Source organism: Fukomys damarensis, unplaced genomic scaffold (assembly GCF_012274545.1).
Source record: "Fukomys damarensis isolate Sample0158 unplaced genomic scaffold, DMR_v1.0_HiC HiC_scaffold_28, whole genome shotgun sequence".
Lineage (NCBI taxonomy): Eukaryota > Metazoa > Chordata > Mammalia > Rodentia > Bathyergidae > Fukomys > Fukomys damarensis.
Genome location: NW_022900940.1, coordinates 35764460 through 35786218, shown reverse-complemented (window position 1 = coordinate 35786218; position 21759 = coordinate 35764460). Strand labels below are relative to the sequence as shown.

The 21759-nt window shown below is 37.4% G+C and overlaps 1 pseudogene; it reads right to left on the bottom strand.

Moving 5' to 3' along the window:
* Positions 1-1087: 1087 nt before the first annotated feature.
* LOC104854340 overlaps positions 1088-21759 on the bottom strand; it is a 36414-nt pseudogene continuing 15742 nt past the window's right edge.

Genomic DNA, 21759 nt, shown 5'->3' with positions numbered 1-21759 from the left:
ATAAATTTTCAGTATCCCATAATTTATTTATCACAGTCCTCCTGACAAATGAACATTATTCACGAACATACTGTATACACAAATAGAAAGAAACATACAGTGTTTTAAATGATGCACAATAAAATCTGGTAATGTAAAATAATGTATGTGAACCCTTGCTTACTCTAAAGACTAAATTTAATCACTTATTTAAATAGTAATTAAACATAATATTTTATGGATCTTGTTCAGACTACAAAAGAGGGAAATTATTACCATATATATATGATTTTTATATTAGGCAGTTTTCTCTCATGTGACAATTCTAAATACAGAGGCAGAATGCTGTGTATTTTAAAGGAATTAATAGTGCTGTGAATTAGAGAGTTTATAGTTATTACTACTGCCATTTTTCACTATACAAATCACATTATCATCTTATATAACATATTTTTAAATATATTGGAGTGATAATTTTATAATATTAACATGCTGTGAGCTGCCTAAGGAGCAAGTTAAGTTGCTGCTTACATTGCTTCCTGTAGTGCTTTGTTGATGCTAATAAGGGCTGTTCATTGCAATTAAAAGAAATTAGATATGAGTATAAACAGTGATCCTAGAAACAAACACCATCATTGGTTAAAATTTTGTCCAAAGAAGTCAATTTCTGTGCTGAAAACTATTTTCACAGAACTGAAAGCCACTCAACTTTTAATATATGTACATCTTATCATCATACTTATGACTAACTTCTCTAAAACCTTTAAATTTTATCCTCACTTTAATGTGTGCTCCCATTTTCATCTTAACCATTTGCATTACCCGAAAATGCTTTGAGGTGGCACTGAAAAATTCACCAGAGAAACCCTTTGCTCACCAGGAATGTTCAGCTGCTGACCAGTGATCTAGACCACCGTGATGCAGAGTTGTACTTGACAAGAACGCTCAGGAAGTTCTCATGCTGTGAGCGTCACTTCTGGGAAAGCAGAGTACCTTGCCAAACTGTGCCCACAATTAGAAATATTATTGCTATGTGTTCAAGAGTGCTAGTAAATGATGTTCTCTTCCATGTTATCTGCTCACTGGAAAGTAGTTTGGGTCAAGGTAATTATAACTGATACTCTGGTAGTCTCCATCTACGAGTGTCTCCTTGGATATGTTTTATGCTGCAGTTATTACACACGAAGCCCACATTTGCACAAACCTACTTTCAGCTTGCATTTGTTGAAGTTTCTGCCTGTTAAAGTTTTTTAACTATAATGGTTCTTTATATTTGGTAAATTCCTCTATATAATAGGAATGCCTTCTTCACCTGATGCCTCCTCCCTAGCAGTGTTCATGTATCTGTGAAAACAGGATCATTAATCATCTTTATCAGTATACACTGGTGGTACATGTAAAGTCGTGAAAGTAGAAATTTTAAAGAAATTCTTATTACAGAAGTGCTGTCATCTGCTTGTTGAAGACTTTTTGGGAGTGTGTGTGTGTGTATGTGTGTGTGTGTGTGTGTGTGTGTTCTGCCTAGAACTAGTATGCCAGCTTTGAAATATCTCTTCTTGTCTGGTAACCTATTTTGCCATCCTGTTGTCAGTGCATCTGTAATTTTCTGTCAGTGCCAAGATTCTACTTTTTCAGGAGGGTGTGCATTTCAAAAGTAACTATTCAAAATTTTCTGTTCTTCAGCTTTCCACAACAGGTCAAATACTTCAGGTTTGGGATCACACAGGTGTCCTCTTACCATCTGAGAACAACTATTTGAGCCTTTTGAACCATCATTCAAAGGCAACAGAAAGTATGAAAAGGATTCTCCATCCTTCATAGGATCTAAAGGACTTTTTGATCTAGCAAGTAAACCTACTTTATCAAAACTAACTTGGGCCAGGGATGTAGCTTACAAATGTAAGGACCCGAGTCCTTACATTACCTGCCTTACAAATGTGAGGACCCGAGTTCAATCCCAAGTACGTCCCCCCAAAGCCAACCAAATAAACAAACAAAAAATGAACTTAACTCTCCTAGTATGTCTGTTGTGATTTTAAATTTTTCTTTCAAATTTCCCAAGGATGGTGGTATATTAGTCCCACAAAATCTCTGGCATTTACACAATTCTGTGGATATGGAAGTCTTTTCCCCCCAAATGGAACTTTTAGTGCTTCTCTCTAGTATTTGCCTAAACTTTCAAGGTCTTAGACTCTTTGAAGATGCTGAGCCCAAGTACAATTGTCTATAGGATTCTCTGACAATCTTTGTTGTATTTCAATACCATATGTTTTGATTCGAAGTAATAAACATCAGGTTCATCATCTTCCTCTTTTGTAATGTGCTAATTGGTAGTCTCTTTGGAAAATGGCATATGTCCAATATTGGTGACTTATCCTTTGCTGCCACGGTTTTGAAAGTGTTAAAATAAAACTTTTCATTTTGAGAAAGTCAGTCAGGATTTATGGGGGACTGTCTTACATTATCACTAACATTTGCATTTGTTTCATCAGGATTAAGATTATACTCCTCAAATTTTCCATTTTCTGTGCAAAGAGAACTGTTTTTAGTGGGACTGCCTCAGGGAGGGGCTATCTTCATGGTGAAATTCTTCAGGTATTGCAGTATTCTTGAGCATCTGATAAAGACATCATTTGAGCTGAAACAATCTTGAACAGAAGATGGTTCTGGTTCTCCAGAAACTGACATAGTCTCAAGATTTGTGTCCAGGGTTTTACTTAGTATTTTCATTATACTGCATTTTTTGAGGCACTGCTATCTCCTACATCTACTTTTTCTTCAGAATCCCTTAGAGATGACTAGATTGCAGAAATGGGTCCCTGAAAACCTAGTTTGTAGTCAGCTTATTAACAGACAGGCAGGCAGTCACAGTTTTGTAGTTTTTTAACTTGACTTGTACTTGTGAATTTGTGCAAGGCCCATTATATTCTATATAACTGCCTTCTTTCCTATTGTCATGAAACACTGAAGTCTGGGTTTCCAAATTCTCATTTTTAGCTACTGATTTTTCCCATGATATATAGGAACTGCACAAATATGTTTAGAGCTCCCTATTTTGTTTAGGCTGACAGTCACCACCGTTTATAATAGCTGAATCACTCTCATCACCATTGACAACCAATAACCTGTAATTTGTTCAACTACTGCAGAATTAAGTGGCCCTTCCTCATCAATATTCACCTTTTAAACTTTCCTTTTCTCACAATCATGCAGTATAAGACATCAACACGTTCATTTAGTCCCTTGAAAATCTGCATCACTGCCCCTATTTTACTCTATTTTGCTGACTCTTTGCCTAATTTTATAGGTAGATCTTCTGAACTTTTTGGTCCTTCAGATGTAAGGCAACTTTTAATTCTTTTTATAACTAATGATATAGGTTATCTTTGCCATTTCTTATAATTTTCTACAGCCCGCCCTTCTATGTTACATACTTTTGAAGAAGAAAGTTCTCTTTCCTGGAGCTTATCCATGATTCTTAAGTATTCTGCTATTGTCAGTCAGTGGTTCTTCCATTATTATTACCAGAGAGGCTCTGGTCTCTTCTTTGGTGATCTTGATCATATTTGAAAATGAGCAAATGAGAAAAGAGTTCTTCATCAGGAGCTGCTGCAATTACTTAAAGCTCTACCACAAGAAGATTCATCTAAATCTGTTTAACTCCTCCATTGATCTTGAACATGAGTAGATTTGAAAGCAGCCATACTATGGCAAATTCCTACAATATGGTCATTACAATCCACTCATTAGGAAGCCTATAAACCAAAGGTCTATCATCTGGAAATATTATCTCTTTTCCTTATATCCTGAAGGAGTTGGAGCTATGTCTAGAAGAAAGTTTAAGCATAAAGGTTTCAGACTCTCAGCTTCAGCTGTGAAGAATAGTAGAAACTCTTAAATTCCTAGCTGAATTCTACTAGTAGTAAGAAAGGCTCTTGTAGAAATGTGCAGTGGCTGGTTTCTGCCTCCTTCATGGCTCTTGCGCTAGTGGCAGCCACCACAAGAAGCCTGATAGTACTTCTGGGTCAGTCCCTGCCTCATGTGCTTACCACTTCCCTATATTTATCTTTGATTGACTGTAAAAATATTTATATTCTATAAACTTGTTCATGGTAGATCTGGAGTTGAAAGAAGAAAGTTTTAAAAAACAGGTAGTCTTTTAATTGAAGAAAATAATGTATTTAGGCCAAAACAGTTGAATTTTAGAGCCTGCTTCAGTAATCCCAAAACATATAGAGCGTATTGTTCTTTAATTGTTGGAAAATGTGAATTTTTTAGATTATTATGTAGTAGAGACAAAATTTAGGAATGGACTACATGTTGTACTTGATCAGTAGCTGTAGATCCAGTGTTAGGCACATTCATGCTTTAAAAATTCACAAAAATGTTTTCATGTAAGACAATTTGATGAAGCATAAAAAATTGATTATATATGATTTATTCTTTTTTCCTTTTATTAGTACATGTTTGCAGTATATAATGATTAAATTTATTATGAGGAGTTGGTACGCGTGTATAACACATCTGAATTCTGTTTTTATTCCTTACCTCTCCTCTCCCTCCCTGTTACCTCCATCTATTAGTCCCATTTTCCTACTTGAAAAAGCTCTAGTTCCGTTTTTTTTCTTTCTTCAATTTATTTTCATTTCTTTTCTCTCCTGTCCCACTCTTCCCCCATTTCTCATTCCCTTTCACTTTGAAAAATATCTCCCTACTTCATATCATCTACCTTTTTTATTCTTTATTTATATTTTGGTTTTCTCATACAAGAGAAACAGTGTGATATTTAAGCTTGTGTCTGATTTATTTCACTTAATATTGTCATCTCAAGGTGCATCCATTTACCTGTGAATGACCCAACTTTGTCCTTCTTTATAGCAGAGTAGTACTCCATTGTATATAAATGCCACATTTTCTTTATCCATTCGTTGATGGGCATATAGGCCACTTCCAAGATTTCACTGTTATAAATTGTGTTGCCATTATCATGGGTGTATATGCATCACTGTGATATGATGTCCTTAACTCTTCTGGGAAGATACCTAAAAGGAGAATGGCTGGGTTGAATGGGATTTCTAGTTTTAGTGTTTTGAGGAATCTCCATACTGGTTTCTGAAGTGGTTGTATTAGGGTACATTCCTCCCAACAATGTAGAAAGGTTCCTTTTTTCTCCATGGCCTCACCAGAATTTGTTATTATTTAGTTTCTTGATGATTGCTGTTCTTTCAGGTATAAGATGGAATCCCTATGTTGTATTAATTTGCATTACTTTAATGACCAGATATTGAACATTTATTGTATTTATTGAACATTTCATGTATTTATTAGCCATTTGTACTTCTAGGAAGTATCTGTTCATTTTATTTGCTCATTTTTTGATTGAGTCTTTTATTTGGAGGAGTCTATTTTCTTTTTTGAGTTCTTTATATATTCTGATATTAGTCCTCTGTTCAAGGAATAGCTGGAAAAAATTTTTTTCCCATTCTGTGGGTTCTCTCTTTACTCTGTTGGTTCTTTTGCCATTAGAGCTTTTTAATTTGATAGGATCCTGTTTGTTATTCTTAGTACTATTTCTTATGCAACGGGGGTTCTGTTCAGAAAGTCTTTGCCTACAGGTATGTCTTCCAGTTTTACCTAGTTTATCTTTTAGCAGATTACATGTTTCTGCTTTAACATTTAGATCTTTGATCCACTTTGATTTTAGTTTAGTTCATGATGGCGTATATACACCTAGGATTAATCTTCTACATGTGACTATCCAGTTTTCCCAGTGACATTTATTAAAGAAGTTCTCTTTCTTTCAGTATATACTTTTGGTCTCTTTGTCAAAGATCAAATAGCTCAATGTGCCTAGGGTTGTTTCTGTTTCTTCTACTTTGTTCCTTTGAATCACACGTTTATTTTTGTGCCAGTACCATGCTTTTTATCACTGTAGTTTTGTAATATAATTTCTTAGATGGGATCATGATGCTCCCTGCTTTGCTTTTATTGCCCAGGATTGCTTTTATTATTATGTGTCTCTTCTGGTTCCATAGGAATTTTAGGATTGTTTGGTCTAGATCTTAAGGAATGCTCTTGGTATTTTGATTGGGATTGCATTAAATCTACACATCAGTTTTGGAAGTATAGCCATTTTGACTATATAGGCAGAACCAATGATTTATTCTTAATATAAAATTATTTGTTTTGGTTTTGTCTCAAAATTGATTTGCAAGTCAAATTTTGATCATTGTCTCAAATTGATCTATGCGACTATTTCACTGTCTTTGTTAATGAAATCTAGGGATTCATTCTGTCTCCTGAGTTCTCATTAATGTCCTGCCAATGAATTATACTTCCCAAAGTGTTTTTAGTCAAGGAAGTTTGGAAAATACTGCTGTGGCATAGTTTTCTGCATAACTTTACAAAAGAAAGCTATACTTAGCAAAATATCAGGTGATAATACAGCAATTAGCGATCCATACAAACGAAAAAGTTCACTTTGAGCTTGGATTCCATATCTTTAGTAGGTCATTAGGGGCCTTGGCTCATACTCAGCATGATGGGTTCAATCTCCACATTCATTTCCACAATTTCCTTGGAGGGCATTTCAGTGTCTTTCATGGACCAATAAATGCACTGCCAAGAAGCAGCTCATGTTTCTTCTACAGTGTATTATTAAGCTTTATGTTGCTGGAAAAAAAAATACCTAACGTACTAGTCAGTGATCACTAGAGTGAGATGTTGAAGAGTGCGAACATCTGTCTGTGTGCTGGAGACCCGAAGGATCCAGTCAAGGGCCTGTAGCCCTTGGCAATGTCTTGTGCAACTCCGTATCAAGGATCTGCACCAGAAAGCCCCAGAGACCATTGGTGGGAGCTAGAAATTCTGGACTAGCAGGTTGAAGGATCTGTGCCAGAAGGCTAAGAGAACTTCACTGGAGCCAGGAAGCCACGTCCAAAATGAAGATGAAGATTGAAACTCTACCAAAGGAAGACTGCAGCCAAAACTCCTTTGAAGAAAAACCCCCAAAAGGAACTTCTTCAGGAAAATTAGCAGCATTAATTAGTCCACCACACTTGATATGTACAACTTAAAGAGATTTATTTCAGAGGTTTCTGTCTATGATCAGTTGGCCCCAAGGCAAAAACATCATGGTGGAAGGGCACAATATAGGAAAGTTACTCAACTCAGAGCATCTTGGAAGTGAGAGCAGGGGAACAGCCCAGAAAGGAAGGGATCAGTAACTGGATACAGTTTCCAAGGCTATGCCCCCATGACCCACCTAGGGTCTTCTAGGCACACCTAGAAGTGTATGTATGTTACTAAACTCCTAGGTGTCTCTCAACCAAACAAATTGACAATCAAGATAATAATTACTTCTTATCCCTTGTCAGCTCAACACCCAAACATATATTAACATGTTCACAATGGGGCTTTAATTTGTATGTCTCGTTGTTGGGTGGCTTGACTCACTTGGTGATGCATGCATGATGATCCCATTGGGCGGCTCTTTTTTAATTTAATTAGTAAAAAGACTGCTAAAAGTGATTAGATTCATTTGTACCACCAGTGGTATAAACCACCTAATGGGACAGTCATGAATATATCACTGGTGGTTCAAGCCAGTGGGAACGCATTAAACCATACTTAATCTCCAAATAAACACAATAACAAGTTCATAATTCCAACTAACTTGATGTCATTATCCTATGTACAGCTGAAAATGGACTAATTTCTTCCCCAAAGTCTCAGCAGTTCCAGCATTGTTCAAAAGCCTAAATCCAAAGTTTCTTCTGAGACTCAAAGCAAAGTCCCAGTTGTATTATATAGTGCAAATTTTTTAAAGTTACATAATCCCAAGATACAGTCATTCAGAATAAACATGCCAATGAGAAAGACTAGGGAAATAGGAATTTGACTACAGCAAGAATGAAACCCAACAGGGCAAACATTAAATTCCTCATCTCCATCTCCAGTATATAGGGCACATGGTGGAATATGTGAGCTCCAAGAGTTTGGGCATCCCTGCCCTTGTGGTCTTGCCATTGTAGCCTACATTGCCTCTCTTAGGCAATGTTGTTGTCCAGGACTTTCCTCAGCAGATGTTTCATGCTCCTGGCATCTCCAACTTCTTGGGGCACCTTAAGCTGCACTCTCACAGCATCATGCATTACCCACTCAGGTGCTCCTGGCAAGAACTCTGACTTCTATCACATTGTCTGGTCTCTCAGGCCTTACAATAAAATCTGGGTGGAAGCCTTCATGATCTCACAACTCTTGTATTCTGCATGCCTGCAAAAGCATAATCATGTGGACAACACTGTGGTCTGCTACCGGTGAAAGCAATAGCAAGGTCCCCTTAGACCAGTGTTGCAGCAGGTCTGAGTTTCTGGATGGCTGAACACAGGGAAACATTTCATTTGGGAGGATGATGAGTGAGCAAGGTGCCCTAGAGCTCTTTTCTCAAACTCTTTCACAGCAGTTTATAATTTTATACCTTCCGCTTGTAATGGATGGGGACCTTGCTGATTCCTGAGATGCCCTCAAGGTGTCTTTCCTCCTGTCTTCGTTCAAAGTACTTGATTTCTTTTTAATGACATTATACTTTTCAGTAACCATATCTCCTTGGCTTCAACTTCACACATGCTTCTTTTCTGGCCAAAACACAAGTTTATCAAGTCTTTATGCCTCCTTTTTTGCTGCTGATTATTACTGTAAATCTTGCTTAAAGTAGCTAGAAGTATCCATGTCACAGTTAGGAGGTAAGGCTACCTTGAAATTCCTCCCCAAGATCAATTAGCTGTCACCTTTAAACTCAGCCTCAAACAAAATTTTAGGCCAAAATTTTTAGACAAAATATATGTAACATACATGGCTTCTAGTTTAGTTCCCATCTGAACTACACTCATTCCCATCTGAAACCTCATAACTGCAGCTTTTACTGTTTGCACTCTTACCAACACTCTGTTCTTCTGAACTTCCACCAGAATCACCCATCAATCTCTGCTTGCAGCATTCTAGGGATTCTGTACCCTGTATCTCCAGACCTTTCCAAATTGCTTCTGCAAACCAGTTCCTAAAGCTTTTGAACCACATGGTCAGGTATAATCACAGCAGTGACACTACTTTTTTGTCACCAGTTTTCTATATTAGCTTCACATTACTAGGATAAAACAGTAGACATATGGAACTTAAAGGAGGAGAGGTTTATTTTACATCATGGTTTCAGAGTTTTCAATCTCTTCAGCTGGCTTCAGGGCAGAAATGGAGAGGAAAGCTGCTCAACTCATGGCATTTAGAAAGCAGAGTGGTGTGAAGAAAATGGCTAAAGGGTAAGTGGGAAGGGGAGAGGAAAGGAAATAAGGGAAAAGAAAAACTGTGAAAAAATGGAAACAAAGTCATTGTAAATAGGGAAGGGTGAATGAAGCAGGTGAAGGGAGGGCAGGGATATGGGGAAAAACAAGAACCAAGATATATCATGTAGAGGTACAAGATCCCAATGGTAAATGTAACTGTATTATTTGCTTTAAATGTACCAATAAACTTAATGAAAAAAAAAAAAAAGCAGAGTGCAGGGGACTAGCCTGAGAGATAGTCACTGGTTACAGCACCATGACAAACCCAAAAGTATGCTTTACTTATCTCCTAGGCATCTTTCAAGTCAATCAAGTTGACAGTCAAGGTTGACTGCTACAAATCACCTTTCATTGCCAAAGCAAACTGCGTGACCAGTTTTCAAGGGGATGGAAATATACAATGCTATGCACTTGGAAGGAAGAGAATCTGATTAAACTGCCTGAGCACCTACACTATAGGCTAGTCATTGTGTAGTGGAACTCTAAGGAGAGCCTCCAATATAATTTCTATCTCACTACTATCACCACTAAAATAGTAAAAAAGAAGATTAAAATTAATTTAATAGTGCATTTTTTTAGCCTTGTGTGGTGGCACATGTCTGTAATCCCCACATTCTGGAAGGCTGAGGCTAGAAAATCAAAAGTTTCTGAGCCCAGCCTGGGTAACTTAGTGAATTTCGTGAGGCCCTATCTCAAGACAAAATAAAATAAAATAAAATAAAAGTCTCAGGTTATAGCTTAGAGCAAAGGCCCTGAGCTCAATTCCTAGTACTGACTTAAAATAAGATGTTTTAAAAATTTCTTTATTGGGGCTAGGGATTTAGCTCAGCAGTTCAGTGGCCTGCCTTGCAAGCGCAAGGACCGGAGTTCAATCCCCGGTACCAAAAAAATAAAATTTATTTATTTTTGGTAGTATTGAGGATTAAACCAGAGCCTTTACACTGAACTACATTCTTAGTCCTTTTTTGTATTTTACTTTGAGAGAAAGTCTTACTAAGTGGCTAAATTATTCAACCTGGGCTTGAATTGCCATCTTCTGGCCTCAGCTTCCCAGAGTGCTAGAATTACAGGCATGCACCTCCATATCTGGCTGTGCATTTTATTTAAAACAATTCATCTAAAACATTGTTTTAACATGTAGGGACAAATATGATTGAAACATTTTATTCTTTTTCCATACCAAGTATTTAAATCTAGTATATAAAACCCATATTGATTTATTTTTAAAATTTTTTTACTAGAACATGTTTATAGTTTATAATGATTACATTCCTCATGAGTTGGTACATTACATAATACAACTTAATTCATTTTTCATCCTCTTCTGCTCCCCTCTGTTCCTCATCCCTCCATCTCTTGGTTCCATTGCCATTTACAAAAGATCTATCTCCCTATTTTCTACTATCTATTATGCTTCTCTTTATATTTTCATTTCTCATAGAAGAGAAACCATGTGATATTAAAGCTTGTATGTCTGATTTATTTCACTTAATGAAGTTGCGCCCATTTTCCTGCAGATGACTCCAGTTTATCCTTCTTTATGGCAGACTAGTACTCCTTTATGTCTATATACCACAGTTTCTTTCTCCATTCATCTACCAATGGATATATAAGCACCTTCCAGGATTTAGTTATTATAATTTGTACTGCTACAAACATGAGCATTCATGGATCTATAATATCTTTAACCATTTGGGAAGATACCTTGAAGGGGAATAGGTTGGCCAAATGGAATTTCTAGTCTTAGTTTTTTGAGGAATTTTCATACTAATTCCCATAGTGTTTATACTAGTTTACACCAACAATGTACAGGGTTCCATTTCCCCCACAGCCTCACTAGCATTTGTTATTATTTGATTTCTTGATGATAGCCGTTCTTTCAGGAGTAAGATGGAATCTGTGTTGTTTTAATTTGCATTTCTCTAGTGTCCAGCAATGTTGAACATTTCTTCATGTATTTATTGGTCATTTTTGTTTCTTCAGAGGCGCTCTATTCATTTCATTATCTCTTTTTTTTTTCTTTTAAGTTGAATTTATTGGTACATTCTAGGTAGACAGTACAGCTACATTCATTACTGGGATCTTGTACCTTTACATGACAGGTCTTGGTTCTCATTATTTCCCCTTGTCCCCACCCTCCCTTCACCCCCTCTTCCCCTCCCCACCTTCAAACACTTTAATTCCATTTTTATATTTTCTCATATTTTTTTCCTTTTGATTAGGTCTTTTATTTGGATGGGACCTAATTTTTTTTACTTCTTTATATATTCTAGATATTAGTCCTCTGTCCAAGTAAGAGTTGGCAGATTTTTTATCCTAATTCTGTAGGTTGTCTTTTTACTCTATTGGTTGTTTCTTTTTCTTTTTCTTTCTTTTTTTTTTTTTTTTTTTTTTTTTTTTTTTTTTTGAGACAGGATCTCACTATGTGCTTGAGACTGACCTGGAACTCACTATGTAGCCCAGGCTGGTCTCAAACTCACAGCGATCCTCCTGCCTCAGCCTCCCAAGTGCTGGGATTATAGGCATGCACCACCACGCCCCAGCTGGTTGTTTCTTTTTCTGTAGAGAGCTTTTTAATTTGATGTAATACCATATGTTGATTTTGGTACTATTTCTTATGCAACTGGGTTCTGTTCAGAAAGTTCTTGCTTATGGTTTTGACTTCAAGAGTTTTATCTGTTTCATCTTCCATTGGACTAAGTATTTCTTTTTCAACATTAAGGGTTTTCCTCCATTTTGATTTTAGGTTAGTAGATGGTGAGATATATGGATGTAGATCCAATCTTTTACATGTGGATAGCCAGTTTTCCCAGGACCATTTATTAAACTTTATCTTTGCTTCATTGTGTGTTTTGGTCTCTTTGTCAAAGATAAAACAGTTGAATATGCTTGTGTGTGTGCCTGTTTCTCCTTCCTCTATTCTGTTCCATTGATCTATGTGGCTCTTTTTGTGCCAGTATCATGATGTTTATATTACTGTAGCTTTGTAATATAACTTCAGGCCCAGGATTGTAGTCCTTCCTGCTTTACTCTTCTTACCCAGGATTGCTTTTGCTATTCTAGATCTCTTCTAGTTCCAAATGAATTTTAGGATTACTTTCTTCAGTTCTGTGAAGAATGATTTTGGTATTTCGAGTGGAATTGCATTAAATTGTATATTATATTTGGAATAGTCATTTTGAGAATATTTTCATTCTGAGAATATTGATTGTGTCTATCCAGGAAGAGGAGATAATCTTTCCATTTTCTGATGTCCTCATTTGATAGCCTTTTGCAGAGTACTATAGTTTTGTTTGTTTGTTTGCTTTTTTATAGAGGTTTTAGACTTCCTCAATTAGGCTAATTTCTTTTTTTTTTGATTAGGCTAATTTCTAAGTATTTAATTTTTGATGCTATTTGGAATGGTATTTATTTCATTATTTCTTAATGAGTCCATTATTAGCATAGAGGAACACTATTGATTTTTTTTTGTGTGTGTGTGTGGATTGCTGAAGTTGGTTATTAATTCGGGCAGTCTTTTGATGGAATTTTTTGGGTATTCTATGTAAAAGATTTTGTCATCTGCAATTAATAATAATTTCACTTCTTCTTTACACATTTCTTTTTCTTTCTTTCCTTATTACTCTTGCTAATGCTTCAAGCACTTTGTTGAACAGAAGTGGTGATTATGGGAATTCTTGCCTGGTTCCTGATTTTAGAGGAAAAGCTTTTACCTTTTCCTCATTTAACATAATGTTGGCAGTAGGTTTGTCATAAGTGGCTTTTATTAGATTGAGATAAGGTCCTTCCAAACCTATTTTCTTCGGGGTTTTATCATGAATGGAGGATAGATTTTATCACAGGCCTTTTCTGTACCTGTTGAGATGATCATTTGATTTTAGTCCTTGCTTCTCTTTGTGTGATGTATTACATTTTTTGACTTGCATATGTTAAAATATCTTTGCATTCCTGGGATAAAACCACTTGGTCATGATATATGATCTTTTTGATGATTTGTTGCACTCTTGTTTGCCAGTAAGTTCTTGAGAATTTTTTCATCTATATTCATCTCAATGTGGTTTTGGAATCAGAGTAATGTTAGCTTCCAGGTATGTCTTTGGGAGCACTCCTTCCCTTTCAATTTCATTAAAGAGCTTGAAGAATATTGGTGTTAAGTCTTCCTTGAAATTCTTATAAAATTCAGCAGTGAATTCATCCAGATTCATAGTTTTTTAAATTATTGATTCAATTTCATTGCCTATTATTGGATTATTCAGAATAGTTATATATTTTCTTGGTTCAGTTTGGTAATTCATATGCATCTAGGATCTACCCATTTCTTTGAATTGTCCAACTTATTGGTGTATGGGTTTATAAAGTAGTTGCTAATAATTTCTGGATTTTGGCAGTGTCCATTATGATTTCAATTTTTTCATTCCTAGCTGCATTGATTTACCGCCCCTCCTCTCATTTTTGGGAAAGCTTGGCTAAGGGTTTGTCTATTTGGTTTAGTCTTTTGAAGAGCCCGCTCTTCGATTCATTAATTCTTTAAAATATTTTTAGTCTCAATTTCATTCATTCCTGTTCTGATCTTTATAATTTCCTTCCTTGTATTAACTTTAGGGTTAGATTGTTCTTGTTTTTCTGTGAGTTTGAGGTGAATCACTAGGCTGTTTATTTGGGCAGACTCTGTTTTCTTGATGTGGGCATTCACAGTTACAAATTTCTCTCAGCACTGTTTTCATCATGTTCTGTAAGTTCTGGTTTGTTGTATTGTCGTTATTGTTTAGTTGTAGGAACTGTCTTATTTCTTCCTTTATGTCTTCTATAACCCACTGATCATTCATAATGTGTAATTTAATTCCATGTTTTTGCACAATTACTGTGTTTTCTTTTACCATTGATTTCTAGTTTCATTGTGCTATCACCTGATAATATGCATTGCTGGAGCCCAGGGAGAATTGAGGCCTAATTGGCCTCCTCTGTGAGCACAAAGACAAAAGGCTGCGCTCAGAAATGATTGTGTATAGCAAGTTCTAGGGAAAACTCAAGATAGCTGAGGTTGAGTTGTTTACCAGACTATGTACTAAGGGATATTGGAAAGCAAATGGATCTTGTGTTACTTGGATTGCTTGTGTCTGTGTCTGAGTTAAAAAAAGCAAAATGAGCCAGACCCTGGGGCTAGGCTCTTCTGCCTACTCACATATTAAACTGACTCTTTGTCTCTTTGTCATTCATCCTGGTTTGCCCCTGGGTCAGGGAGAACAAAGTAGCATGGGGGTCTAGGTCCTGGACTAGGTCCTGCTGTGTGAGTGCCTACAGTACATAGGATAATTTCTGTTCTTTTGCATTTTCTTAAACTGCTTTATTGGCTAATATGTGGTATATTTTGGAGAAAGGGGGTGTGATTACTAAATCAGTGCACTGATTGGCTCAGCACTGTCCTAGACCCATTAGTCTGAATAAAATCAAAGGGGCAGAAAGATACTCTTAAGGTCCTGTTGTTGCTTTTGCTGCCATGTGGGCACCATGAACTGTTTCTCCTCCGAGATGGATGTCTCTCTGCCATGGATCAGTCTGTCTTGGAGCCAGCTGATTATGGACTGAAACCTCTACAAACTGTGAGCAAAATAAGCCCCTTCCCGCTTTAACTTTGGAAGTCAGGTATTTTGTCTCATCAACCAGGGAAAAGTAACTAACATATCCTGTGTTTGCATTATTTTCCTGTTGCGGATTCCCTTTTCCTCCTGCTTAACTGCTCATCCTACCCAGTCTATTCGTTTCATTAGATATTTTTGTCTTTGGTAGCATCATTGTCTCTTTTTAGGGTATCCTTGAGAATTTATTGGAGTGCTGGTTTGGCGATCACAATTTTTTTTAGGTGTTCTTTATCATGGAAATTTTTTATTTCTTCATCAGTTTTGAAAGATAGCCCATAGGATATTTCAGTATGGGTTGAAAGTTGTTCTCTTTTGGGGCTTGAAATGCTTCAAAGCTCTCCTGGCTTTTAAAGTTTGTTTTGAGAAGCCTGCTATAATTCCCATGGGTTTACCTTCATAACTGATTCATTACACAAACAGGTTTTAAGATTTTGTTTTTGGGTTGGACTTCTGGGACCTTTACTATAATGTGTCGTAGAGAAGTTCTCTCATCACTGTTGTTTGGAGTTCGGTATACCTCAGTTATATGTATGTTACATTCTTTCCCCATATTTGGAAAGTTTTCTGCTATTATTTCAGTAAACCATTTTTTAAAATGCCTTTTGTGTTGTCTTCTGATTTTCATTAATTCCAGTTAATCCTAGTCTTTGTGTTATCTAGCAGCTGTGGATTCATTTTTCATGTTCTCTTGTTTGTTCTAGTTCTGACCGTCCTTACATTGGTCACTTCTGCTGCCCATACTTTCGATAGAATTTTTAATCTCCTGAATTTCTGTTTGGTAACTTCATATAGACTTTATTATTTTCTATGCTAATCATTCATATTTTGTATCATTCTGTTTAGCTTGGCTAAACAGTGTCCTCTGTAGATTTACTGCTCATTTGATTTATTATGCCCATTATCCAGTTAGTTATATTTGAGTGTACCAAGTGCCTTATTGATCTGTTTTGTTACCTCCTCTGTTGAACTTTCAAATAATTTGGATACATGGCTTTTGATTTCTTCCCCTTTGATACCTCATAGATCAGCTTTGGAGGAAGTGGGAGTTTTGGGGGCCATTTTGTTGCCCATCTCATGTTTCTATATTTTTATTTGTTTCTTTTCTGTGCTGAAGCTTGTGTGTTGATTGCAGTGGAAAGCTTTGTTTTTAAGTTAATGTTTCTTTAGTTAATGTCTCCTTCTCTATGATGCCCTCTGGGTGTGGCTAAATCTTGGCTTTTGCCTCTGTCCCAGTGTCCAGCCACTTCATTTATTTGGCAGCAGCAATTTTGGCCCAGTACTCAGTCCTCTGGGAATGGATCACAGTGTTATTGACACAAAGGCAATCCAGATATTGGCATCCAGAGAAAACCAATTAATAGCAACCAGTTAAATATGTCATCTTGGCTATAATAATAAAATCAACAATAATAATAGCATAATACCATCAAAGATAAACTAAATATTGACATACCCTAAGAACTAGTACTGTTCCATCCTTAATCATTGAAAAGATACCTATCACGTAGTATAAATACTATGACAATTCAAATATTGACGGACAGTAAATATCTATTAAGTGGGACAATGTTACCTGCACTAACAATAGAACAGTATTCAACAGTAATAGCATACAGTTAACTAGCTATGTAAGGATTCATAAAACTTAATAATTATACTAGTTAAGGTAGAGGGGGTAGGAAACCAGAAAATAAAAAAGTAAAATTTGAAGACTTAATCAATGGATAATGAGAAGGAAGAGAGAAAAGTGAGATGGAAGAATCCTATTGAAGAGTACAAGAAATTTAGTAGTATTAGAAAATAATCACAGAGGGCCAAGAATTTAGCTAAGTGGTACTGCCACTGCCTTGCAAGCACAAGGTCCTTCAAGCCCCAGTACCAAAAATAGAAAACATTCATAGCAAAGAACAAATAAGATAAAGAGAAAAGCAGAGATGTAAATTCAGGAAATAAGTGAAAGATAAGGAAAAAATGAAAATCTGTAGAGGGGGAAAAGAAATGAAGAAAAAAAAAAACCCAATGTTCCCCCAAAACTGATAAAAGAAATAATTTTAAAAATATTTTTTAAAGATTGAGTTAAAGACAAAAATTACTGTGTTTTTCAATGAGTGGTGTCTTTGTAACTACCTCATTATTGGGACAAAATACTTAACACCTGCAAGTAAAAGGAGCAAAGGTTTATTTTAGCTCATTGTTTATAGAGGTTTCAGTCAACAATAGTCAGCTAGCTCTAAGACAGGGTGGCATGACAGAGGCACCTGGCAGAGGAGAATATGTCCATGGCAGGGCTGGTAAGCAGCAGCAGCAGCAGCAGCAGCAAGCCTTCCTTTCTCTTTTATTTCATCCAGGCCACAAGCCTTTAGGATGGTGCCGCTCACAACCAGGATGGGCCTTCTCATTATCCGCACCCAGAACTGTTCTAAACCAATAACTGGACTAATTTAGTTATCACACCCTTAATCCACATTTACACACCCTAGATCCAGCCCCACCTATAAGTACATAAGGCTTTAGGGGGACATCTAAATGCAAGCCATAATATGTGGTTTCTTTCCAGGATGTGCCATCTTGGGATCCAGTAAGTCAATTATTTTCTCTGCCTAGCTTTTTGGCTGGTGGGTTTGTAAGGTACCCTCCCTGCATCAGAGGCCCCTTGTCCGTTCACACCACACTATGGTAACTGTACAAGCCAAGGCATGTCCTTGTTCACATTAGTAGATGGGAAAAACAATTAGACCTTTGGTCTCTGCTAGATGTAGGCTATGTGGTATGGGTTTGAGCAGATTTTGGGACTTAATGTCAACATTTGCCTGGCCTGGTTTTTCACTACAGAGGGCGGCACCTGTGTCCTTCTCAGTGAGAATTTAAACATTTATCTAATATGTTGCAGTGTCCTGTGGTTGTCTCTTACCCACTTACTTTGGGAAGGTGTTGGCCTTGTCTAGTATCTGGTTCACTGGTTAATCTTTCTCTCTACTGCCTCATACCAAGGGAAGCAAAAGGTAGAGCTGGCTTGCAGTTGGCGGATGGATGTTGTTGGGCAGCAGCTTGCTTCATTGTCTTCTCTTCTGTCTGTGGGTGTTGTTGGCCTTCTTCACTAGCAGGTCAGGTTGTTGGTCAGTGCCTCTGCTAATGTGTGCAAGGGCAATCAAAACACAGAGCGGTGGTGGGTGTCAGGGTAGGGTGCAAAATCCACAGGTGTGTAGTTCATTGGGGGCCAATGGCATGGCCCTGTCTAGTCCTCCTATCTTGAGTAATGTCTCGGGTGTTCAGTAGCCACATGTGGCTGATGGCTATTGCATTGATAGTGTAGCCATAAAATTTGTGGCTTGGCATTGTGGCTCTAAGGGCAGAATTATGAAATTTCCTTGAAAAGACTTTTAACATTAAAAAAAAAGAGCACATATGTTTTAGCATACAAATGGTGTTTAAATTATTACTGCATGCAGATTTCTCTGGGCTCTGTTAAATCCATGACTCTGCTTCCTGCCAGGATATTGCCCCAAAAGGAGTAGACTAGGACTTGGAGACTTTTGTTCCAGTTGTACGAGATATTAATTAGTTGAAAGATGTTGAACAATTCACATTGCCTTATTGGACCTCTGTTTCCTCATCTGTAACATGGCATGCTCAGATAAAAGAGTGCCTTTGAAAATCCCAAATTCTATGATTCTAGTTAGGTATTTCCTTTCATTGGGACCAGGGCTTGATTTTTTTTGTTGGTGATTTGTTTGGTTAAGAAAAATGGCCTCAGCTGGTGGCACATGCCTATAATCCCAGCACTCAGGAGGCTGAAGCAGGAGAATTGCCATGAATGTGAGGCTTGCCTGAGCTACATGGTGAGACCTTGTCTCAAAAAAAAAAAAAAAAAAAAAAAAAAAAAAAAAAAAAAAAAAAAAGAAAAAAAAAAAAAGAAAAAGGCCTTTTGTATATACTCCTATCAAGTAACCTGCCAGGTGTTTAGGACCACTTTTTCCAACATGGAGAGTGACTATGCCCTGCCCCAATGTCTGAGGCCATCATTATTGAGTAGACATTGGCAGAAGGAACTCCTCCACATTGAGTGGCAGACTCAGCTTCTAAGATACTGTCCAGGGCATGCTACTGGAAAGAGTTGCCCAAAGTTTAGGATGTGCAATCAAATCTTTCTGGCAGTGGCTCCTGTTATGGCTTATATTTAAATGTCCCCCCAGTGCCTCATGCAATGAGATGGGACTTTCTTTTCCAGAGGTGGCTGAATCTGGAATGTGTGATGCTGGGATTAAGGGTGTGAGATCACTGCACCACTGCACTTGAGTGATTAGTTTGGTCCCACCCTAATCTCAGCAGTCTGGATGAGATAAAAGGGGGAGAAAGATGCTGTTAAAAGCAATTGTTGGCTTTGTTACCTAGTGTGCGCTGTGTTTCTCTTCTGCAATGCCTGTTTGCCATCCCTGCCTTAGGGCCAGCCAATTATGGACAGAAACCTCTACAAACTGTGAGCTAAATAAACTTTTTCCCCTTTGACTTTGGGTGTTGGGTGGTTTGTCTTAGCAATAAAAGAAAAGTAACTAACATAGATCCCATGAAGGGAATCTGGTGGATTCCATCTTCTGATATTTCTACTGGCATTCCTCTGGGTATTGCACCTAAAGTCAGGAAAACTTCCAATGTTCACAACTGATTATTGAAACACAGGGTGCCTCTCAGTCCATAGTAATTATTTGAACAGTACAGAGGAAGGGGAATGAGAATTTTGTGATCTCACCACGTGGTGATTTGATTGTAGATGAAGGCTAACACATGAGAATGGAACCTAGCTTCTGCACCTGTGAGGGGTTGGTGAAGGTGGTGACCCCCTTACATTTTGAGTTAATTTTGGCACTGAGAGGTCCTAGCTGAAAGGGCCTCAAAGACAAACTCTGAAGATATGGACACCTCAGCCATTTGTCTTTTTCCTACAGATTTTTAGAGCAACAGCAAGGGAAACAAGTGTCTGCCTTTGGCTTGCCCTGAATTCACTCACCTGCAAATTTCATTTCCTATGGTTATTCAAGGACTCTTCTCAGATAAGGCACCAGGGCTAATTAGAATTCATTTACTGTTACCCTCACACATGGGAATAAAGAATTGAGAACCAGGTCATTAGGTGAGTGTAAATAATTGTGAATTTGCAGGGCAAAATGACTTACTTAATGGTATTAATGGTGGCTCTGTATCATATTCAGATTAAATGTGTACAGTATTTTCTAGTCTCTTCAAATCCTTGCAAAAAATACACTGATTATATTAGCTTCCAGGTCTTTTTGTAACTAAAGGAGGCAAGAAATTGGGAATTTAAGTCCGTTTGCTTAACTATTATCTTAGAGCAAGGATACTGATTTTTTAATATTTATACAGAAAATCTCAAACCTTCAAAATTTTTTGTACCCTCTGGGCATGAATTCATACCCAGGTTGAGCTTTCACTTAAGGAAAACACTGGCCAGGGATTTAGCTCAGCGGTTCTGTGGCCTGCCTTGCAAGCTCAAGGACCCGAGTTCAATCCCTGGTACCAAAAAAAACACTCATTTTTAAAAAACAATATGATAAAGGAGGACAAAACTGTATAGTTCAGCTTTCCTTCTGAGATGTCTTATCAGTAAATTCCTACATTCTTGTATCAATCTCTGGCAGGCAGGGCAAAGTAAAATATGTACAGTAATGTGAGTTCAGGTGAGGTAAAGTGAGGTTGTTTACCTGACAAAGTGCCTGTGTTTTTGTTGTTGCATATAGGTATTTACTTCTCTGACTGTGTGTGTCCGTGTTACCGAATGGACCAGAGCTGGGCTGTGCATTTGATGTGTATAGACCAGGTCTCGTTCCAGCTTCGTCATTCTTGGACACTATTGTGGGGTATGAGTCAGGAGCTCTTCAGACGGAATTCAGGCTGAGGTCACTGAGGGCTGCTTCAGGTCTTTCACAGGATTGGCCCGCCCCTCTGTTGGAGAGTCTCCTCTCCTAGCTCCCACCCCTGCCTTCTTTCCCATTTCTTCCATCCCAGTTCCAGCCAGTCCCACATCTTACACACTGTGGCTTCCCTGAATATGCTGTGTACTTTCCCCTAATATCTGTGTTGTCGTTCTTGACGTTCTGTCTGATTCAAATAATCTTCCACTTCCTCTTCACTTACTTCCTAGATGAACCTGTGCTTATTCCTCATACTCACTTTATAATGCCACATGGCCTTGTACAAGTTTCTTATGACTTCTGGACCACTGCTTCATCATCTACAAAATGTAAATAAAAACAAGTGCCTACTTCATGGAACCACTGTGACCCTTGAAAAGCCCTTACTGAACACTGTACCTGGCACACAATAAAAACTCAATCAGTGGTAGCTACTAGTGCAGTCATTTATGGTATGGAACAATATAGAATAGGGGCAAATCTTGCTTGGCAAGATTTAATGATGAGGACCAAAACACAGTCTCTCTTTTCTCTATTCCATTTCTTCTTTTTATGAAAAATTTCTAACACACCCAAGGTACAAGTCATGGTATAATGAACATCTATTACTTGTCACCCAACTTCAACAGTTAGCAATATACTGCTTTGCTTTATTCCCCATCCCTCACTCTTTACTGATTGTTATTTTTCTACAGCTTTACTAATGTAGTATTTACATGCTGTGAAGTCCTCACACTGTAAATGTGCCATTCAGTGATTTTCATACATGAATGGGGTTATGCAACCATCAACCACAATCCAGCTTTAGAATCTACTCCTTTTTGATTTGAAGAAAGTAAATGCAATTCTTGTCCCTATTTCATTACTGTATTTTAC